A 9,515-nucleotide genomic window follows, 5' to 3' on the forward strand; every position below is an offset into this window, starting at 1 on the left:
CAGTATTAGTCATATTAGTCAGTATTAGTCATATTAGTCAGTATTAGTCATATTAGTCAGTATTAGTCAGTATTAGTCATATTAGTCAGTATTAGTCATATTTATTTCTCTTGACTTTGTTGTCATTTCATTGCTGTGGATGAAATAAGGATTAGACTTCTGCCATCATTGTTTTTCTTTCATTCTATCCCTCCCCATCTTTCTCTTGCCTCCCCCCCCCCCATGGCCTTGTGACAATCTAAAGCATTGTTATTTCATAGCATAACCCACCTGACCCCCACCCGACCCCACTCTACAATATATCTCTAATTGCAGCAGTTGATCAGGATATAAAACAAAAACAAAACTATTAATTTGAGAAGTTTAAACAATGATTCGATAAAATTACTCAATCTCGAGTCTCATATTTTTCTTTCCTACAACATCAATGTTAACTGCTCCAACCGGTTTTTCAGGATATTTTTATACATCACTTGAATGATGATATCTACTCTAAGCTAAACCAATGTATATGTGTGTGTGTATGTGTGTGTGTGTGTGTGTGTGTGTTATGATAATCTAGATTATTGCATGTGTCTGTGTAGATATGTAGGCTGTGTGTTCTTATATATAAACTGTGTATCAGCTTGATATTATTATTAATATTATTAATTACTATAACTATTAACACTACAATAGCGAGTGGCACAAATGGCACTGTGCCATAATGGAATTTAGACATTTGTATTTTAGTTCTTTCTAGGATTTGCTCTGCTTTTTTTCATCTCAAAGGGTTGGGGGCAGGCTTATAGAATGAGTACCAGTTTTCTACTAGATTCAGTTGGATTGAACCCCCCCCCCCCAAATTACACATGTGGTTTTGTGTCAAAGATACAAACACAAACATGTGCACCCCCACGCCCACACATTTGTGCAGTCTGTTTCCAATGACATCACTTTCCCCATAACTAATGTCATAGTCTGTATTATCTGGAACTCACCCTCTGTTTATGTGTATACCCAAATAACTTGCTAAAACTGCAATATTTTTGCCAAACAAACAAAAGCTGTTTTTGTTTATTCAACATTAATTAATCAAAAGAAATTAAAAGTTGAGATAGTTTCATTGATTTCTGAGCTGATTAGAATGAACAGTGGAAAAAATGTCACAGTCAACAGCAGTTGTAGTGATGGCACTAACATTTTGTGATGAGGGAGTAGATTCTGGACAGATGTGATGGTTGGTAATAAACTATTCAATACTGGATTAGAGGAAACTGTGTTAAAGATTTGGGAAACTAAAGAGGGTTCTTTAGGGAATCTTTTATCATTGAATTTGGTAAAATAAGTTTCTAGGGTTCTCAACAACCCATGAACTTGCCTTCTTTTACAAAAATTATCAATTTTTAATCTTCTTCTTCTTCTTCTTCTTCTTCTTCTTCTCATAACCATCATCACTATTATTATTATTCTTATTATTGAGTGAGAGAACAGTGCATGTCATCAAAGTGACACTGGGGTAAAATATACGAAGCCCAATATACCAATCATGACTACCTGTCTGGTAAGGGTACACGAGGCACATGCATCACAACCATATGTGCGTGACATGGAAACCATATATCAAGATAAACAGTGCATGACCTTACAGGTGAGGTCCAGTTAGAATTTCCTTCAGGTCAAGTGGCCCATCCCACTCAAAAGGTTCCTGAATAAGGGTTGTTTAAGGATGTTGAATGAAACACCCATGTTTATAAAGGTGAGTCATCCAAACCCCCAAAGAACCCCTCTCAACACATGGCTGTGATGCTCCCCCACTACTTCTGGGTAATATTATCATACCAATCAGTGGTTGAACTAATGAGATAGTCCAGGAAAATATTGCCTCTAATAAGTGGTATGGCCACACTGTCACATGACCAATCTAGTCATCTGTTGGTCATAGAGAAAAGACAACCAAGTTATTGGAAGCAGCTAATAATGCAGTGGCAACAGATGCATATTTAGTGGTGTATAGGACTAAGTGTAACTGTGGTTTCTCATTCAATAGAGAGCACTGATGAGGTGTGTCTTTCAGATAATTGCTAATAAATTAACAAACATACAATCCTGTTTAGTATTTATTGATTTAAAAAACAAACAAACAAACAAACAAACAAACAAATGGCATTGAACAGAATTTTATATTTTTCTCAAATGACCAATGAGAAAAGTTGGTGTGTATGAAGGGTTCATGAAAACTGTTGATGTTTGAGGGACATAGGGATGTAAAATGGGATCATAGTGGCATGTATGAAGGGTTCAGGAAAACTGTTGATGTTGGAGAGACTTAAGAAATGTCATTTGTTCTTATCAAATGAAACTTATGTCAAAACATCCTTATATAAAATACTTCCCTTTTTAGGAAATCTATGGATTTAAAACTAAGTGGGGCAATGAATGAAGGCAACACTTCACTTATGTTAAAGCTAGTTACATTCTATTTATAAATTTTGAAAGTTGGTTCATAATACAATGTTTTTAAATTTGAAATTTTTTTTTGTTTTGTTTTAAATTTTAATTCGTTTCAGGTAATTAAAAAGAACTTTATTTAGTTGCAGCTTCATTATTTAAAAGTAAAGCAAGAATTTAATGAGTCTTGAAAATAAATTGTTAAATTTCATTGTCAATGTCTAATTTTGGTTGACTGAAATTCTTTAAAAAAGGATTCAATGAAGGCAAATCTCATTCTGTTTTACTTGGAACATTTCATTCTGTCTCTTATTTTGATACCGGTTTGGGAAACCATTTACACATTTACACAGCTCTATATTTTAGGTGACTTGTTGTTGGAGCAGCAGCAGCAGCAGCAGCAGTTGTAGCAGTAACAGTAGTGGTAACAGTAGTAGTAACAATAGTAGTAGTAGTAGTAGTAGTAGTAGTAGTAGTAGTAAATGTCTGGTTTGCTGTGTTTTGGCCAAACCTTCACACTGCGAGAGAGAGGAAGTGAGTGAGAGAGAGAAGTCGATCAAATTGACCAATAGATGCAATTATTCAGTTATGAAAATCTACTGCCCTAACAACTATTATAAATATGATAATGAAGACAGTGAGTAAATTGGTTCATTATCAGAGAAGTTATTATTGTTATTATCAACTTTAGATGAACTCCCTTGATGACTATCACTTATTGTTAATGGATAGGGTGGGGGGAGTGAGAGCAGTAAAGATGTATCAGGCTTTAGTCTCACTTTGTAGTTTGATTTATGATAGTTGTTTACTGCATTAAATCCTAAACTACTCTGGTGTGTGCGTGTGTGCGTGCGCGTGTGTGTGTGTGTGTGTGTGTGCGTGCATAGGGACAGGTGCTGGCATGGCTGTTTAGTTTCAAAGTCTACTTCTTAATCATGTGATTTTGGGTTCTCTCTCACTATGTGGAACCTAGGGCAAGTGTCTTCTATTATAGCATCTTACTGACCAATGCCTTGTGAGTGAAACTGGCAGACAGAATGGTAAAATGGAATTGAAGAATATGAAGAATATACCAGCTAAATAATCTACTTCTTCCTCATTATCATTGTCATCATCACCATCATAACAGTTTCCCAGACTCTTATGGGAACAAGTACCACTCAACATGTACCATTCACTAATCACTTACAGCTCTACTCAACAGGTACCATTTACCAATTACTCATAGCTCCACTCAACAAAAACCACTCACTAATCACTCACAGTCCCACTCAACAGATACCGTTCACCAATCACTTACACCCCACTCAACAAGTACCACTTACCAATCACTCACATCTCCATGCAACAAGTACCATTCACCAATCATTCACAACTCCACTCAACAGGTACCACTCACCAATTACAGCTCCTCTCCACATGTACTATTCACCAATCACTCTCATCTCCACGCAACAAGTACCACTCACACCTCCACTCAACAAGTATCATTCACCAATCATTCACAGCTCCACTCAACAGGTAGCACTCACCCATCCATTAATCTCTTCTGTTGATATTTTATCAAAATTAACAATTCCCTTCCAACACATTTGATTCCTCTCCAGTCTCTTTAAATCTTCTATGTTTAACTTCTATGATTTCCATAAAATCTCATGCTTCTTAAATATACCTTATATGGTATGTCTTTTGAGAAACAAATTCTTGATTCTGAACATAACTTACTGAACTTCTTTTATTCCATTTTGGCTCTAGTTATGATCTTTTAAATTTATGCCCATTATCTTTTGAAAACGAAGGCCTTTGCTGCTAACTTTTCCTCTCTATTTAATCTATCTACATTCCAAGAATCATTTGTCAAGATCTTACAGCATCATTTATAGAGCATTGCCTGTAGAGATTCCACAGAAGTACAGTGTGACATTTTCTTTCAAAATGGTTTAGTGGGGGCCCTATTTATTGGAAACCCTGCAATCTTTTATTGAATTTATAAAATGAAAAGAACCACCCTCACCCTCTCCACAATATGTGTTACGGAACTGCAGACAGTACAACAACGATGTAATTAATTGTCCTTTCCAAAAAGAAAAAAAAAAACAAAGTAAAAGATTTGAGTCTTCCTGGATGGAATCAAAAGACAGAAAATGGACAAACAAGTAAAAATATAAACCAACAAATAATAAGAAAAGGAATCAGATTGTTGGTGATGTTTGCAGTGATGTTTTGAATGTTGTGTTTGTGTTTATATGTATTTATATATGCAGGGTGCGATGAGTAAATTGTTGCCATTTTATATTTATAATTTCGTGCATGTGCATTGTTTGTTTTTGGTTTTGTCGACTACACATTACAGTAGGGTCAGTTGGACACCATCTATGAGGAAAACAGCTCTATGACACAATTTGGAAACAACATTCGTACCGGCAGCTCCAATAGGAACATTTCAGAGAGTTTGGGTGTCAATTTGAAGACAATGCAACCTGAGAACAAGTACCGAGAGTGATAAAAATCAAAGATCCAGTCAAGATCATGGTGTTTGGAGTGTGTGCGTGTGTGCGTGCATGTGTGTGTGTGGCCTGGTTGGCTGTCTACTGTGAATAACAACTCTGTTGTCCCAGATACATGACTGGTACTATAATATAGGGGTTGCACTTCTTCTGTAAAGCTTCAGTAAATGTTCTGTTGATGGAGACATTCTCTGACGTTCATCAGATTGAAGTTAATTGATTAGTTATCTCCATAATAAGGTTGAATTAAAATTCACAGCAAGCTTTTCTAAATTAAAAATGACTTTAAATAAATTGGTGAATTCACTTGTCAGTGTTTTGCATGTTCTGGCATTGTACAGTTGTTCTGTCTGTTCTTCCTGATCTGTCAAAGACTTTAGCTTTATTTAACTTTTGGTTTTTAGGAAACACAGACATTGTTTCTTTGTTAAATCATCCAAATTTAAATCAATTTATTTTAATGTTTGCAGTAATTATTTTAGATCGTTAGTTACAAATTTGTTAAAATTGAATCTTTAAAGTACTCAAGTTTTTTTCTTTGTTTTTATTCATGGCTAAAAACTATCATTTCAAATATTTAATATCATTTCATTAAATACAAATCTCATCCATTATTTTAAATTTAATGCTACTATTCTGGCCATCATCATCATCATCATCATCATCATCATCATCATCATCATCATCATCATGCTTTGCAGTTAACCTCTCAACATATGTTTACATTGTTTTCATCTTTTAATCATGTTTTAAATAGATTATTATTGTTGTTGTTGTTGTTGCTAGTTGGTAGAATTGTTAGAGCATCAGAAAAAAATGTTTTGCAGTATTGTTCCTTTTTACATTCTGAGTTCAAATCCTTTGAGGGTCAACTTTGCCTTTCATTCCCTCCAGGGTCATTAAAGTATGGTACCAGTAAAAGTTCTGAAGTTGGTGTTATTCACTTATCCCATTTTGCCCTCCAAAGCACTGGCTTTCTACCAAAATTTGAAACGACTATTATTTCTTCTTCTTCTTCTTCTTCTTCTTCTTCTTCTTCTTCTTCTTCTTCTTCTTCTTCTTCTTCTTCTTCTTCATTATTACCATTATCCATATTGTGCATGAATGTCTTACATTTGGAATCAATGTCCTTAAGACCAGGTCACAACCAGTTTCCTCTTAGATGTCAAGCACCTGTCCAACGATCTTTCCTGATCCTGAGAGAGCAGTCTTCTGAATTCATGCAACTCTTGTAGTTACGCCAATCTCAATAATGAAACTGTCAAACCTGTTGGGGACAGTAATTAGGGCACCAATAACAACTATGATTGCTCTTGTAGAAACCTTCTGAAGTCTTCCCTATTTCCCCTTGCCCAATCCTGGTATTTTCCTGTTTCATTCCTGTTCTTTGACCTCTTCATCCACACATCACATCTATGATGATGATGCACTCTTTTTTCCCCCTTTTCTTTTCCCATTTTCACTCGTAATGAAGGCATGTGATGACTTGAACTTGTTTCATGCTTTTAGGTTTTCCCTCTTTACTTATGTATATCCTTTCAGCACACAACAATGGTCAGGCAGTCCACAACTTTCTTGGCTGCCCTTTCCAAGATCCAATCTTCTGTCAACTTCTGCCATTCCATTCTTTTTATTGATGGGAACCTTTGTACCCTATTTGGACCAGTGAAGCTCACTCATCTGTTGGGCCAGCCTTTGGAGTACTAGTAACGGTCAAGGGTGATTCCAGGAGACTCTGTGTTTTCATTTGCCTTCAGACATGGCACCCAGTGTATCTCACCGAAAGTCACATTTGTATATTGTATCATTGCTTTTTCTGTCAAGCATCTCATCTAGGTCTGGTCTTTCCTGATGTTTCTTAAATACTTGCAGACCTTACTCTCTAATCTTAATTGTCCTTTTCACTCTGTTGGTGTTCTGTCTGTTTGGAATGCTTGTATCTCAGTTTCCCCTGGGGTATTTTATCCTCATCAGTTCCATAGTTTGCTTGATTTCCCTTCAGAGATGTGGTTTGGGTTGCTGTGCTTGTCATTATTATTATTATTTGTTCTGATGGAATGCACACTTTTACATATTTTCACATATGTTGTGTACATTTACCAATGTGGTTCTTTTCAATCAAATATCTTTCCCATTTCACCTTTTCAATGCATACCACTGCCATCATGTTTGAAAATATAATTCTAATATTTCGAACAAAACTGAAAATATGGCTCAGTATTTTTATGTTCCAATTTTATTTTATTTTAATGTAACCTCTGAAGATAAATATGTCGAATTTTGCAGTTGAAAACTGTTTGCTGTAATAATTCACAATTTAATTATTCTGTGAAATATATTTACAAATAATGAAAAATAGCCAAGAAATATTGAATGCAAAAACAGAAAAAGTAAAATTATTCTTTTCTTTCTTTTCTAGACTTTTAGTTCTTTATCCCATCCACAACACGACCACCACCTGTAGTACTTTAGTTCTTATTCATTCTAATGAAATTATTAAACATTACAGCACACATCTCCTTCGAAGTAACAATGGTTTATTAACAAAATAGTGTTTCTTTGAAAGTCTTTTCCTGTTATAGCAAAATAAACCAACCAAAACAAAAAACCTGCCAAATAAGTTGCTTAAACAAACATTTCTCCAATGTATTGGCTCCTGTTTACTTTTTTGCCCTTTCTTTAAAGTCTCTACATGACTTGGGACATGCCCAGATATGGTGTTAATGTAGTAGTAGTAGTAGTAAATCTATCAAAACAGTGTTGGCTATGTGTTCCATTTATTGTAAAATGGAATTTTATTTATTTTGAATAGTTTCTTTTATTTACCCCCTTTCCACACTCATTCCCATATCCTTTTATCTACCCCCCTTTCCACACTCATTCCCATATCCTTTTATTTACCTCCTTTCCACACTCATTCCTCTATATCCTTTTATCTACCCTGTTTTTATACTCACAGGATTTATTATTATTGCTGTGTCCACCTCTGAGTGAACACCTTCACACACCTCCAACACTGTTTGGGCCAAGATCTGACTGTTTCAGTCAGGTAACCCATTTGTTGCTATAGCAACTATACTAATGTTCCAAAATGACTTCTCACTTGAATTTATATAAATTTATTTGATAAAAGAAGAAAAAAATACCAAAGCTTCCCAGTGAATGACTTTGTTTGTTAACTGTTCACTTGAGTGACCACACCTCCTTCAGCCTAATCTATAAAACAGGGTCCCAGCTGTAGCACTTCAATATCTTTGACTCCCAATAAGGACATTTTGGTGAGGAATTATCTACATTATTAGATTATTAGATTAGAGTAGATTATTATTATTATTATTATTATTATTATTATTTTAGGGGAATGGGGTAGTAGGGAGAGTTGATTACATTAGCCCCAGTATCTGACTGGTACTTATTTAATTGAGTCTGAAAAAATGAAATGTAAAGTTGACCTTGGCAAGATTGGAACTCAGATAGTAAAGAGTCAGATGTGTTACTACGTAATGAGTCTGAAAGCTACCAAAATGTATGGGGTTGTGGGCTGGATGTAAATCAGTTTAATGAACCCCAGAGTATAACTGGTTGTTATTTTATCAATGTTAGCTGCTGTGTAATATTATGACAAACTGAGATTTGAACACAGAATATACAGAGTTGAAACTACAAATTTTGTTCGCTAGTCCTCTTCAATTAAACTTTTAATTTTGCCACAAACTTTATAGGGGTCATTTCAATTCACTGGCCCTTATTTTAAGGGCATCAGAATTATGGAAAGTAATAACAACTCTGACAGGATTTGAACTCAGAATGTAAAGGGATTGACTTAAATACCACAAGGTTACCGATTCTACCAATTATGCCTCTCCAAATGATGATCTTTGTGTAACATGGTTTTATTCTAATATTGCCGAAGGGTGAGTGGTTGACTCTGGTGTATACTAGTTTCGTTTTCTGGGGAGTGGACAGAAGTAGAGAGTCAACCCAGCAGGCACATAATATGTGATACTGAGAACACAACCAGTGTTACACAAGTAAAACTTATTTTTAACAGTAAAACCAAACTAAATAGTGAAACTGTCTAAGCTGCGAAACGTAGAGTGGGTTAATATTAATTAATCTGTTGGTGTATTTAGAATAATAATAAATAAATTACTCTCTAGTTAATAATAAAAAAAAAAGCAAAACAACAAAAAAGTATCATCTTCGAACGTTTTTTTTTTTAAATAGTAGTATAATTGATGCAATTAGAGAGAGGGAGAGAGAAAGATTTACGCTTCAACTTCAAACACCTTCAGTGTGAACTTTTTAAAGGGAAGTAACTAAGGTAGGTCTATTATGCTAATGGTCCCCCCAGAGTCATCCTCCTTTGTCAATGTGCCGAATGATTTAACGGAATTTTGTTGTGTGCTGTTGTTGTTTAATCAACCTTAATTAATTCAAATTAATAAATTGAAACGGGAAAATATTGAAGCTGACAATGAATTGTAAATAAATAATATATAGGTGTAGAAAACTACTGAAATAATTTAAAACTGAATACACACGCACGCACACACACACACACACACACACACACAC

General features: G+C 34.9%; 1 protein-coding gene across 2 annotated transcripts in view; it reads left to right on the forward strand.

Annotated features, from left to right (window-relative positions):
- The window catches only part of LOC106871672 (peripheral plasma membrane protein CASK), a 516,651-nt gene that overhangs the window by 70,755 nt on the left and 436,381 nt on the right, over window positions 1–9,515 (forward strand). The window lies entirely within an intron of this gene.

Source organism: Octopus bimaculoides, chromosome 18, assembly GCF_001194135.2.
Source record: "Octopus bimaculoides isolate UCB-OBI-ISO-001 chromosome 18, ASM119413v2, whole genome shotgun sequence".
Lineage (NCBI taxonomy): Eukaryota > Metazoa > Mollusca > Cephalopoda > Octopoda > Octopodidae > Octopus > Octopus bimaculoides.